Below are 14764 nucleotides of genomic sequence, written 5' to 3' on the forward strand. Positions count from 1 at the left end.
GATTGAATTCAATTCCATATTGAATTGTTTAATAAACCGGGATTAGCTTGGCAGCAAGAAAGTTGCTGATATCACTGACATGGATAGATCCACTATAAAAATAATGTTGTCTTGGAATCATACATTATCTGGAGACCCGGCACCAGACTCATCTATCAAACTGATACCTCCAGGAATTTCCAAGTCATCATAGTTATATGAGTAGGGGAAATCATGGAAAGAACCTAAAAAAGTATTTTGTCACAAAAACAAATGTCTTCTTTCCTGATCTGGTATGACTGGAAATCAATAGCATAGATGTCTTGTTCTTGTCTCTGAACCAGAAGGCAGCAGGTCCAAGTCCAACTTCAGGAACTCGAGCTCAAAGGTCTAGGCTGGGATTCCTCTGCAGTGCTGAAAGAGTGAAGACCTTTAGGTGTGCCGTCTTAAGGATGTGGACTTAAACCAGGGCTCCATTTGCTGCTTTTTGTACAGAAGAAAATACTCTGGTACTGTTTTGAAGAAGAACAGAAGAGTTAATGCTGGTGTCCAAGGCTGTATTTACTAACTGTTTCTAAAATCATATGTTGGGAGCTTGCTCTACACAAATTGGCTGCTGTCTTTCCTACATTTTACATAATACATCTTTTACATAATACCAAAGTCCTCATTTTACATAGGCACGCAAAGCCCAGACAGTTATGGTTGACCATAAATATTTCTCTTGTGTATGCATACCCTTGTGTTTGCATATTTGCGCATAAGCATCAAGTTAAGGCTGATTTACATACTTTGAAGCATAGACATCAGTTTCTGAATTTAACCAGGAGACACAAGAGACTGCCGATGCTGGAATCTAGAGCAAGAAACGAGCTGCTTGGGGAATTCAGTGGATTAGGCAGGATTTAACCAGATCAGGCAGGAGTCCAGAGACACAAAGAACTGAGATGCTTAAACTTTCTTTCTTACTTCCCATATGTATCCAATGTGAATGGAGCGAAGGAACTGAGTGACTTGAAAATATGTGTTCACAAATTCTGCTAGGTAGAAGGACAAGTTAACAAAGCAGTTGCTAAAGTTCATGGAATTCAGGTTTTATCAATAGAGGCAAAGATTAAAACACTGATTTGTTGCCAGCTGGAATTTTATTTCTAATGTTAATCACCAAACTCTGTGACGTATGTCAAGACTTTCAATGGATACAAGTGATTGACTAGAATGGTTCCTGGGATAAGCCATTATACTTACATGGATGAAGCAGTAGTTATGGAGGTTTCCTCCTTTCAGCAGAAAATACGAAGAACAGGTTTGGCTTAAAATCATTAATGGCTTAGATGGGGGAAATAAAGGGAAATGATTCCGATCGTAATAGGGCTGAGTAGTGAATAGTTAAAGAACAAGAGGAGTGGAAAGTTTTCTAATGCAACAAGTGATTGGGATTTGAAATGCACCGTCCAACAATTCAATTGTAGCCTAGAAAAGGAATTGGATAAATATAGTAAAGGGTAGAATTGCAGGATGGAGGGAAAAAAAACAGGAGGTGAGAGACTAGTTGGTTTGTTCTTTGAAAGACCCAGTATTGGCACAGTCTACTGAATTGCCTCCTTTCTGTTATATATTTATCCATGACATTTTGATGTTGCTGGCAATGCAGGTATTTACTGTCCAGGCCTAACTGCCCTGAGATGAGGGACAATTAAGAATGGGTCTGGACTTGGATTTATGCCAGACCAAGTGAGAATGGCAGATGTCCCTTCTTGATGGACATCAGAGAACCAGGTAGCTATTTTGTAACAATTACATCATTCCGAGTAGTTTTTATTTTACTTGTAGATTTATTGAATTACTTGAATTAATACTTGCCAACAATCATAGTAGAATTCAAACTCTTGTCTCAGGATGAATGATCTAGAATTCTGGCTGCAAGTCCAATAACTTATCCACAATGCAAGCCAACCCATATTTTTCTGTGGTGCACCACTAAGTAGTTCCATGATTCGAGTTTAGCCTAACTTAATCACTACATAATTTACCCCTGCCTTTTTTCCCACCAGTTTGAACAATTCAGTGTTTTAGTTTGTTTCTTCCTCAGGACAATTTTTAATGTAAATATCACGTCAACAGTACCTAGAAGTGGATTAGGTTTCCTGCAGTATAAAAGGCTATAAATCCTATTGTGTATCACAATTTTTTTATGGAGTTGATAGAGTTGAAAATTAATCATTAAGCAGATTGACATCTCTGTATATTGAACTTTGCTACATCTCTGCATATTGGACTTTGTGAAAGAGTAGCAAGGTCCAGTTTGAAAATGGTGCACTTGCACCTCTGGGCGTACAACCTGTGGTTGCTTGTGCTATTTGTGAACTGTCTGGTCCTAAAAATCAGTACCAGAAGGTACTAAATGGCCTCATCCCACCTGAGCTGTCAACTGGGAATCCGACAGTATGGCATCCCTACGGTCTTCAAAGAAGTGTCAGGTTGTTGATAGTGAGTGCTCCACTGTGTCTATTAATGATGCATGTTGTCTCGTTGCAGATGCTTGATACCCGCCCCCTTACCCATCCACGTATCGAGGGGAAATCGGCTCCAGAACTTGTTGGAGCTGTTCCTTTTGGGAGCGCTTTCTGTGTGATTATACACAGATCTGGAATTTGTGATTCTAATGTGCGCAATGGACTGCATGTCGTAACTTCAGAATCTCTCTTTCTCTTTCTCTCTCTCTCTCTCTCTCTCTCTCTCTCATGGCTTCAAAGAAAATCATCTTGATTTCCTGACAGCGCCATATTCAGAACAGCTTCCTGGCTTCCAATGTGTTATTGTCATTCAACCAAGTTAGTGCAGCCTGAATCAAATTTAATCCAGAAATTGCTTATTGGACAACTCATATTGCAATTGTAAAGATTAAATTTTCAACAAATTAGACTATGATTAAAGAAATAATTCAGAGAAGTATAAAGACATTAGTACAAATATTAAACAGTACGAATTGGAAACAGTCTACAAAATGTTAAGTCATACCGTTAAGAAGCATGTTTTATATTTGGACAAATCTGAACCTTCTGTGATCCCCTGGTAAACAGTATGCAGCCTCAAGGTGTATCTTGTGAGATGGGATACTATATATGGAATATACTAACCCACTGGAGGTTGATGCATCTGTGCCAGAACTAAAAATTAGCAAGTAGGCCCAGGACATTTGGCTGTCGGATCTCATCGATCCAAAGCAATATCTGTGAAAGAAGTCAAGTAAACAAAATACAAACAGCCTGTGCACATTCAGTGAACAATATTAGAATTATGTTAACTTTCCTTGGACATTGGCATCTCTACAAAACCTAATTTAACACATTACAACGTTTGGCTGAGGTTTTGGTTTGTAACTTACCTGGAAAAAAGGATGGAAAAACATTCCCACAAGTAATTTAAAAAAACTTTGGATTTAAGCAAAATAAAAATGGAATTTGATTTTATTATATGGTTAACAGCGACCCTAATTACAAGTGGGAGGAATCAGAATGTGATTTCAAAAACATTTGTAAAAATCTCTGAATTCTTCTCAATTTTAAAAAAATTGAATTTTCACTTGACATTGGAAATGACACATTAATATGCCCATCACATCAGAATGAATTTACATATTCCTGGAAGAAGGGTTGAAAGAATGCTAATTAGGGATAAGCAAAGAGGGACTGTTTCTCATAGGTTCTGCATCAGGACCCTGCTGAGTGCTGTATGAGCCATTTGTAATGGCTGCCTTGATGTTCTTTTCCTTTAATTTGCAAGGATATCAAGTATGTGCCTAACAGTATCAGGCAAGGCACAGTTGATTCACTCTCACTTCTTGGTCAGATAATTATAAGCTCAGCTCTCATTCCAGAGACGTCCAGAGTGGTGTTCCATTGCAGGACTGAGGGAATGCTGCACCATTTGAGGTGCCTTCTTTCAGCTGAGACATTAAACGAAGACCCTGTTTGCTTTAGATGGATACAATAGAGTATTATCTCAATGCAGAAATTCCAGCATCACTAAAACTGATTTCAGAACAGTTCCTAACACCAATGTGTCAGCCAGTGAGCTGAGGTGAATCTGACTCACAGTCAATCTATTGTATTGCAAACAACATCAATTTATTCAGGAAACAAAATCTGTTTAAAGAGCAGAGGGAACAGAACCTACAGCTACTTTTAATCAAAGCGGGGTCATTTCTCCAGTAAAACTGCAGTGAATGGAGGATAATTACATATAAATTATGAGCATAAAATTTGCCTTGGTGCTCGGAGCTGTATGGTCACCGACCTTGATTGAGAGGGGAACTACCTGCCACTTTGGTTGTCCACAGCATTGTCACTATACAGGTCCTCCCCAGGTTACGAACGCCCAACTTATGGACAACCCGTATATACGAGCAAGCGTTTGGGAGACTAGGGAGATGGATTTGTCAGGGCTGCAGGCACTTTCTGCCATTCGAGGCAACATCATTGCATCTTGCAGAGAAATCTGACTGGTTGAGTTAAACGCCCTGGTTCAACTACACGTTGCCCACGTTTTTATTTATATTGCCAGGCGGCCGCATTTCCGACCCGTGGACTGTTCGGGTTATGAATGGGAATGGTCCTCAGGAGTGTTCTCAGGAATGGAGCCCTGTTGTAAACTGGGGAGGATCTGTATGCAGTCAACTAATTTCCTGTCCACCTTCAGATTGCTGTGTGTTGCTCCTTGCTGCTTTGTGCAAATTAGCCACTGCATTTCCTATCTCCTATGTTTATAAGGGCATAGAAAATAGATGCAGGAGTAAGTCCTTGTGTGCCCTGCTTTGCCATTCGATAAGATCATGGCTGATCTTTTAGAGTCATACAGCACGAAAACAGGCCGTTTGGCCCAACTGATCCATGCCGACCAAGATTCCCATCCAAGCTAGTCCTATTTGCCCACGTTTGGTCCATATCCCTCTAAACCTTTCCTATCCGTGTACCTGTCCAGGTTCCTTTTAAATGTTGTTAATGTACCTGCCTCAACCACTTCCTCTGGCAACTCATTCCATATACTGACCACTCTGGGTAAAAAAGTTGCTAATCAGGTTTCTATTAAATCTCTTCCCTCTCACCTTAAACCTATGCCCTCTAGTTCTTGATTCCCCAACCCTGGAACAAAGACTGTGCGCATTCACCCTATCTTTGCCCGTCATAATTTTATACACCTCCATATGATCACCCCTCATTCTCCTACACTCCAATGAAAAAAGTTCCAACCTGCTCAACATCTCTCCATAACTCTGTCCCTCGAGTCCCAGCGACATCCTCGTAAATCTCCTCTGCACACTTTCCAGCTTAATGGCAACTTTCCTATAGCAGGGTGATCAAAACTGAACAATATTCCAAATCCAGCCTCACCAATGTCTTGTATAACTGCAACATAACATCCCGACTTCTATACTTACTGTCCTGACTGATGAAGGTCAGCATTCTAAAAGCCTTCTTCACCACCCTCTCTACCTGCAACACCACTTTCAGGGAAACCTTACTTACCTCAGTGCTGTTGTCCTGCACTAGCCCTTTGATTCCCTTAATATCTAAAACTATCAACTGACAACAACTCCTGCAGTTCAAAAAACACTTCATTGTTCACAAAATATTCTCGAACTTCGTGGATTGGTGAAAAGTTTTGGATAAATGTGCTTCCTTTATTAATAGCAGAGTGCAGGAATTCTCTGAGTTTGATGGATTGAGCGTAACATGCTAACACCCACTGTGCTGCACATCCCTTTCAAATGGAAATGTAATGTGTCCTTCCTCTTTGTGAGAGCACTGTTTAAAATTTTGTAGATTTAATATAGTAATTCAGCTGTCATTCTCTAATCTCTGTAGAATTTCTGGGTTAAGTCAGTCAGTTTCAGATGCAGCAATGAGCCAATTGACTCTGAGTGACACTATCAATTTAAATCCATTAACTATAGAATTAGTACTATTTTTGTGCCTTTGGTAGGAATTTTAAAGTTCCTTCATCCATTCATTTTGAAATCAAAACAGAAATTAAAACTGGTGATTCTGACAAATGAATACTTAGCTTTCAAATGACATAGCTGGACTTGGTTTTATAACTATTTATTTCCACAAAATACAAGCTATAGTAGGAGGAATTTTCAATAATATTTCTGTTCACACTTATTTACTCCATATATGTAGACCACTACCTTTCATATTCTAAGGTAGCCCACCACTAGGCACATCTTCCCCTTCCCCCCCTCTCCACTTTCCGTAGGGATCGCGTTCTCTGCGACTCCCTTATCCACTCATCCCTCCCGCAGATGACCCTCCCGGCACTTATCCCTGCAACCTTGCAAAGTACTACACCCGTCCCTACTCCTCCTCCTTCACCACCATTCAGGGCCCTAGGCAGTCCTTCCAGGTGAGGCAGCATTTCACCTGTGAATCCAAGGGTGTCATTTATTGCATCCAGTGCTTCTGGTGCGGCCTCCTGTATATCGGTGAGACCCGACACAGATTGGGTGACCGCTTCATCGAACACTTTCGCTCCAGCTGTCACAAAAGCAAGGATCTCCCGGTGACCAGCCACTTCAATTCCACATCCCACTCCCACACTGACATGTCTATCTACGGCCTCCTCTACTGCCATTTTAAGGCCAGATGTAGGTTGGAGGAACAACGCCTCATATTCCGCCTTGGTAGTCTCCAGCCTGACAGCCTCAATATCGATATTTCTAACTTCTGGTAACCCCTCCTCTCTCCCCCCCCACCCTTTTTTTTCTCCTATGTCTTCCCTCATTCATGTGGCCCCCTCCTCCCTTGTCTTCCCCCTTCCCCCGCCCTCATGACCTGCCTATCTATTCCCCACCTCCTTCCCTTTATTCCATGGTCCACTGCCCTCTCCTACTGGATTCCTCCTCCTTCAGCCCTTTGCCTCTTCTACCTATCACCTCCCAGCTTCTTACATCTCCTCCCTCCCCCACCCCCACCCTCCTACCTTCCCACCTTACCTTGACTCACCTATCACCCGAACTCACCTATCCCCTGCCTCTGCAGCGTCTTTCAATCCTGCACATTGGAGCCTCCATACCAGGCTGTGATTCAACCATTCAGAATGCTCTCCTCCGTACATCTGTAGAAATTTGCAAGAGTCCTTGGTGACATACCAAATCTCCTCAAGTAGAGCTGCTGGCATGCCTTCTTCATTATTGCATCAATGTGTTGGGCCCAAGATAGATCCTCCGAGATGTTGACGCTCAGGAACTTGAAGCTGCTCACCCTTTCCAACGCTGACCCCTCAATGAGGACTGGTGTGTGTTCTCCCAACTTCCCCTTCCTGGTGTCCACAATCAATTCTTTGGTCTTGGTCTTGGTCAGGCAGCATCTATAGAGGGAAATAAACTGTTGACATTTTGGGTCAAGACTCTTAATCAGGACTGGAAAAGAAGAGGGCAGAAGCCGGAATAAGAAGGTGGGGGGAGGGGAAGGAGCACAGGCTGGTGGGTGATAGGTGAGTCCAGGTGAGGGGGGGAAGGTAGGTGGGTGAGGGAGGGGGGATGAAAGGGAGTGACTTAAGAAGCTGATAGGTGGTTGCTGACATTGAGTGCGAGGTTGTTTTGGCGATACCACTTTACCAGCTGATCTATCTCACTCTTGTACACCTCCTCGTTGCCACCTGCCATTCTACCTTCTGTTACCTGTTCACTGTAGCATGGTTTCAAAGTGTTGTGGTCCTGTAACGGGCTGTCTGTCCATCAAGGGCGGTCCTGGACTGTAGTTTTCCAAGACTTGGAGTTGATGTCACACTTCTTCCCAGTTGCCTTGAAACATGTTCTCTGCCCACAGAGCACATGTCATGACTGAACTCTGAAAGAAAAGGCTTGCTCTGGGAGACCAGAGTTCAGCATCCATTGGAGATGGACAGACCAGAAAAGATGATGATGTATAATTATTGCTTCAATGTGTTTCACCAGCAGAAGGTATTAGATAGTTAGTGAATGCTGTAATAGCCTATGGAAGTACAATTGTTTCGTAGTGAGTTCCTTTCTTTTTACAATAGCCAGCTGACATGGCTTTCCCAAAAAAAACCTTTACCGAATTTGAGTAAGACAAGGGCACAACGTGTGTAAAGAGTACTGTCAACACCTACCCTCTGATGGTGATACTAATTTAGCTAACAGCACCTGTTTAAGTGGAGGTGATAACTCAGGATTTGACACATTCTTTACAATGGTGAAGGCATATAGGAGAATGGTACAGTGCAGAAGGAGGCTATTTGGCCTTTTGTGTCTGTGCTTGCTCCTTGAAGGATTGTTACTTAGCCATTATGATTGCTTCTGTGGGTTATGCTTTCCTGTGTGGATTGGCCACACCAATGTTTGCTGCACCTGTGGTAATATTTGGACTGATACTTGTCCACCAATTTTGCCAAGACTAATTTTTAAACCTTTTGTAATGAAAGAACTATCAGTATTATAGCTCCAAACATTACAAGCAAGAATCTATACTTGTTCAACAAAACAAGAAGCAGATTCTTATGAAGGAAAGGCTGCATTTAGATCCTGAGACATTCATATGGCTCAAGACCGTGGTGGTTGAGAAATTGAAATATATTTCCATGTAACTATGGTGACAACTAATGAATGCACCGTAATGATTGGGCAAGTGAAATGATGGGACATTTGTCCGTAAATAATTGAAGTGCTGCATTGCAAATGTGTTTCAAAGAAATCTGGAATAGATGCATCCAAAAGATGTATTTTTCTAATTGATTGTGATGGAGCATTCACTCCAAGATCAGGTTTTAAATCAACATTTTTCTCCAAACCACAAGAACACTTTACATCAAAGAATATTACATCCGGCACTCCTGATGGTTATGCAATGTTCTGAGGAGGTGCAATCTATTGAAGGTTCATTAAGGAGTAAAGTGATCTCTAATGATACCACAAATTATATGTTGATTATTGTTTAATTAGAAGGCTGCATCTCAATATGCATAAAGGATTGGAAAAAGACAGTAATTTATGCAATTTTCACATAAAAATACAAGAATTAGAAATCACATAGCCCAATGAATCTCCTCTGCCATTCAATATTATGGTTGATTTGGCTGAGGGGATCAAATGTCATATTTCCCAAACTAGGTGGGATTGTAAATGGGGAAGGGAATGTATAAGGGCTTCAAGGAAATGTAGATAAGCTGAGTAAGTGGAAAAGAACATGGCAGATGCAATATAACGTGGAAAAATGTGAACTTATTCACTTTGATGCTCAAAACAGAAAAGCAGAGTGTTTTTTAAAGTTTGTTAACTGGATTCAAAATTGGCTGAGTGGGAGAAGACAGAGAGTGGTTGTGGATGGTTGTTTCTCAGATTGGAGGCCTGTGAATAGTGGTGTGCCTCAGGGATCTGTGTTGGGGCCATTGTTTGTTGTTGTATATATCAATGATCTAGACGATAATGTGGTAAATTGGATTAGTAAGTTTGCGGATGACACTAAGATTGGAGGTGTAGTGGACAGCGAGGAAGGCTTTCAAAGCTTGCAGAGGGATCTGGACCAAATGGAAAAATGGTCCAGAAAATGGCAGATGGAATTTAATGCAGACAAGTGTGAGGTGTTGCATTTTGGAAGGACAAATCAAGGGAGGAACATACACAGTAAATGGTAGGGCACTGAGGAGTGCGGAGAAACAAAGGGATCTGGGAGTTCAGATACATAATTCCCTGAAAGTAGAGTCACAGGTAGACAGGGTTGTAAGAAAGGCTTTTGGCATCCTGGCATTTATCAATCAAAGTATTGAGTATAGGAGTTGGAATGTTTTGGTGAGGTTGTATAAGTCATTGGTGAGACCAAATTTTGAATATTGTGTGCAGTTCTGGTCGCCGAACTACAGGAAGGATGTCAGTAAGATTGAAAGAGTGCAGAGGAGATTTACAAGAATGTTGCCGGGTCTTCAGGAGTTGAGTTACAGGGAAAGACTGAGCATGTTAGGACTTTATTCCTTGGAGCGGAGAAGAATGAGGGGAGATATGATAGAGGTTTACAAAATGATAAGGGGCATAGACAGAGTTAAGGCAAGTAGGTTCTTTCCACCTAGATTAGGAGAGATAAGTATGAGAGGACGTGGTGTTAGGGTGAAAGGGGAAAGGTTTAGGGGGAACATTAGAGGGAACTTCTTCACTCAAAGAGTGGTGGGAGTGTGGAATGGGTTGCCATCTGATGTGGTAAATGTGGGCTCGATCTTAACTTTTAAGAGTAAATTGGATAGATACATGGACGAGGGAGGTCTGGAGGGGTATGGGCTGGGGGCAGGTAAATGGGACTAGCAGAATAATGTTTTGGCACAGACTGGAAGGGCCAAATGGCCTGTTTTCTGTGCTGTAGTTTTCTATGGTTTCTATGGTGAGGATTGGGTGATGTTGATATTCAAAGGGACCTTGGTGTCCTTGTGCACAGGTCACTGAAAGGAAGCATGCAGATGCAGCTAGCAGTTGTGTGCAGAAATCAAGATACTGGGTCTTGGGGAGACCTGGAATATTGCATATGGTTTTGGTCTCTCCTTAAAAAAAGGATCCATTTGCCATTGAGGGAGTGCAGTTGCCATTCACTGGATTATTTCCAGCCATGGTGGTTTGTTTGCATGAACAGGGATTGAGTAGACCAGTCGTGTGTTGTCCAGAATGAAACTGGTTTATTGGTTTATTTCTGTCACATGTACCGAGGTACAGTGAAAAACTTGTCTTGCATACCGTTCATTACAACAATGCATTGAGATAGTACAAAGTAAAACAATAACAGAATGCAGAATAAAGTGTTACAGTTACAGAGAAAGTGCAGTGCAGGTAGACAATAAGGTGCAAAGTCATAACGAGGTAGATTGTGAAGTCGAGAGTCCATCTTAATGTAGTAGGGAACTGTTCAATAGTCTTATAACAGCGGGATAGGAACTGTCCTCGAGCCTGGTGGTATGTGCTTTCAGACTTTTGTATCTTCTGCCCGATGGGGGGGGGGGGGGGGGGTGAAGAAAGAATGTCCGGGTGGGTGGGGTCTGCTTTACCGAGGTAGCGAGAAGCATAGACAGAGTCTATGGAGGGGAGGCTGGTTTCCGTGATGTGCTGAACTGTGCGAATGAGAGGAGATTTCAATGAAATTTATGAAATTTACAAAATTCTTACTGGGCTCGACCAGATGGATATTCCCCTTCGTTGAGGAGTCTGGAACCAGGGATCACAGTCTCAGAGTCAGGGGTTAGCCATTTAGGACATAGAAACAGGGAAAGATGGGAGTAAAAGTAGGCCATTTTCCACTTCAAGCATGCTCCACCATTCATTACAATCTTGGAAATTTTCTACATGGCTATCATATTCCTGCTTTCTTTCCATATCCCTTGAAGCTTTTTATGTCTAGAACTCCATCTAGCTCCTTCTTAAATACATTCAACAACTTATCCTCAATGACCTTCAGTGGTAAAGAATTCCATAGGTTCACCATTCCCTGAGCGAAGAAATTTTGCCTCATCACAATTCTAATGTCTTTCCTCAGATCCTGAGACAATGATCCCTCATTCTAGACCTCCATCTGAGCCAGCGGAAACATCCTCCTTGCATCCAGACTTTCAAGAACCTGTCAGAATTTTGTACATTTAAATGTTATATCCTCTCATTCTTCTCAATTATACCAGCATGGTTGACTTGATCTCTCCTCATTCAACAGTCCCAACATCCCAGTAATCAGTCTGGTGTACCTTTGTTGCAGTCCCTCTTTAGCAAGTATATACTTATATAAGAGGACCAAAACTTCACTCAGTGCTCCAGTTGTGCCTGACAAGGTGATGGAGATAGGTACTCTCACAACATTTAAGAAGCAATCTGGATGAATGCTTGAATCGCCAAGGCATAGTGGGCTCTGCACCTAATGCTGGTAAATGAGATTACCGGAGAAGGTACTCAGTGGTCAGCATGGACGTGGTGGGCCGAAGGGCCTGACTCTGCTGTATAATTCTGTGGCTCTGTGGCCTCACCAACACCTAGTATAATTGAAGTTATCCTTGCTGCCATACCCAAAACCCATTGCAACAAAGGCCGACATACCATTTGCTGCCTTTACTGTTTGCTATACCCTAGTGGTTGGTATCCAAGGACACCCAGATCCCTTGTGTATCAACATTTCCTAATCTATTACCATTTACATAATACTCTGCCTTCCTGGTTTTCCTACCAAAGTGGATAATTTCACATTTATCCACAATATGCTGCATCTGCCATGTGTTTGCCCACTCACTCTACTTGTATAAATTACCTTGAAGTCTTTTTGCATCCTCCTCACAACTCACAATCCCACTCAGTTTCACATCATTGGCAAACTGAGAAATATCACGTTCTGTTCTCTCATCCATATCATTGGTGTAAGGCTGAGATGAAGCTTGATGGCTGGCATGGACTCTGCTTGTGTGCTGTATCTCACGATGATTTCGTGACTAAGAACAGAAGAGTATGTTGTAGATGGTAACTAGAAAGGACTCGAGGTATCACCATAATGACCACCAGCAGCAACATCCAAAACTAGACAGGATAAACTTACCATGGGACTCTACTATTATATGTTCTGATATGGAACACAGTTACCAGAAAAGAGCAAATTATATGAAGGATTTCTGAAGTACCAGTTATTAAGATATGCTGTACTGTAAACTATATTGGCTATGATTCCTCTAAGAGTCATCATGGAAAGCAAGAAATTCCTATTAAAACATTACTAGGGGAATATTTGGAATGTTCCTACCTCTTCCGTGGCCCCATTGTCTCAGCAAATTCAGAATTGACCAATGTCCGGGTTCTGGGTTCAATCCCCACTCAAGATGCTCTCAAGCTTGCATTCCAGTGTACAGTTGCAGAGGCTGAATGATATTATCCGAGTTTCTGTCAACCACCTAGGAAGGAGGTAAATATCTCTTGGCACTATTTTGTGATCGAGCTTCACTTCAACTGTATTTTCTCTGTTTGGAAATTTGAGATGTCCTCACAAGGATATATTGATATTGGTTTACTTTTGTCACATGTACTGAGATGCAGTGAAAAGCTTTTGTTTTGCGTGCCATCCAGTTAGATCATGCCATACATAATTATATTGAGGTAGTAAGAAGCAAACTGAATGCACAAGCACAACGTAGTGTTGCAGTTAGTGCAGGTAGTGATAAGTGTTTTATAAATGGAAGTCTTTCTTTTTAATTGAGACAATTTTAACCACATTTCACACAGCAATGCATCCTAAATTCTTCAAGTCTAAATTAGGATTGATATAATACTTGTCTTTTTCAAATGCTCCCACATTGTGACAAGGATGAATTGTAACATTTAAGATTAAAGCTAGTGTTTTACTGCAGGGACATATTAAGGGGTTTTGTCTAATGCTTGTGGACTTAATTGTAATGTATTATCCTGGATTTGAACTGCTTAAGAAGGATGCTGCAGCATTGTGAATACAGGTGAAAAAGATTTGTTGTTAAGTAATATGCCTTTTCCTTCATATACTAGCCATTAATCTTTTAATCTTAATCTCTCAGCACTAGGGCCAGGCATTACATCGAACATAGAACAGGTCCTTTGTCCCACAATGCCCATGCTGACCATGATGCCAATTTGATCTAATCCCATCTGTCTGCACATGATCTGTATCCTGACATTCCCAAAGTGTTCATGTGCCTGTCCAAATACCTCTTAAACTATGCTATTGTATCTCCTTCCACCACTTCCCCTAACGTGTTCCAGATACCTACCACTTTCTATGTGGGGGAAAAAAAAGCATGCCTTGCACATCTCCTTTAAACTTTCCCCCTCAATTTAAAGACATGCCCTCTTGTATTTGACATCTGCCCTGGGAAAAAGACTGACAACCTGCCTTGTCCTTGCTTCTCATAATTTTATGAACTTCTATCAGGTCACCCCCTCAGCTTCCGACACTGCAGAGAAAACTACCCAAGTTTATCCAAGGTCTCATTATTGCTAACGCTGTCTAATCCCGGTGAACCTCCTCTTCAACCCCTCCAAAATCCCCACATCCTTCCTGTAATGCAGCAATCAGAACTGCACACAGTACGCCAAATGTGGCCTAAACAAAGTTTTATACAGCTGCAAAGTGACTTGCCAGCTCTTATACTCAGTGCCACAATCGAAGAAGGCAAGCATGACGTACGCACTCTCTACTACCTTATCCACTTTCAGGGAGTTGTGGACTTTCACCTCAATGCTCAACGCTCCTAAGTGTCCTGCCATTTACTGTATACTTTCCTCTCACATTTGCTATGCCTTTACAGGATGTAGACATTGCTGACAGTGCTAGCATTTATTGTCCTTCCCAAGTTACTCCCAAATTGGAGGAGGCAATTAAGAGCCAACTGCACTGGCGGGGTCTAGGGTAGTGGGTGGTTGAGTCCAATGCAGGTGACACTTGATAAGGATGACAGATTTCCTTCCTTAAAGCACATTGATATATAATAATCCTGTTGTTTCAAAGCTCACCAGCGCCTCTACTTCCTCAGGAGGCTAAAGAAACACTCACCAACTTTTATCGATGCACCATTGAAAGCATCCTATCTGGATGCAACACGGCTTGGTATGGGAACTGTCTGCCCAGAACCGCAAGAAACTGCAGAGAGTTGTGGACACAGCCCAGCGCACCACGGAAGCCAGCCTCCCCTCCATGGACTCTGTCTTTACCTCTCGCTGCTTTGGCGAAGCAGCCAGCATAATCAAAGACCCCACCCACCCGGGGCAGAAGATGCAGGAGCCTGAGGCACG

The 14764-nt window shown here is 42.0% G+C and overlaps 1 protein-coding gene across 1 annotated transcript in view; it reads left to right on the plus strand.

The window, feature by feature from the left end:
* Window positions 1-14764, plus strand: part of dhrsx (dehydrogenase/reductase (SDR family) X-linked) — a 204489-nt gene that overhangs the window by 83470 nt on the left and 106255 nt on the right. The gene's annotated exons all lie outside the window — the stretch shown is intronic.

The sequence above is a fragment of the Pristis pectinata genome, chromosome 11 (genome assembly GCF_009764475.1).
Source record: "Pristis pectinata isolate sPriPec2 chromosome 11, sPriPec2.1.pri, whole genome shotgun sequence".
NCBI classification, from domain to species: domain Eukaryota; kingdom Metazoa; phylum Chordata; class Chondrichthyes; order Rhinopristiformes; family Pristidae; genus Pristis; species Pristis pectinata.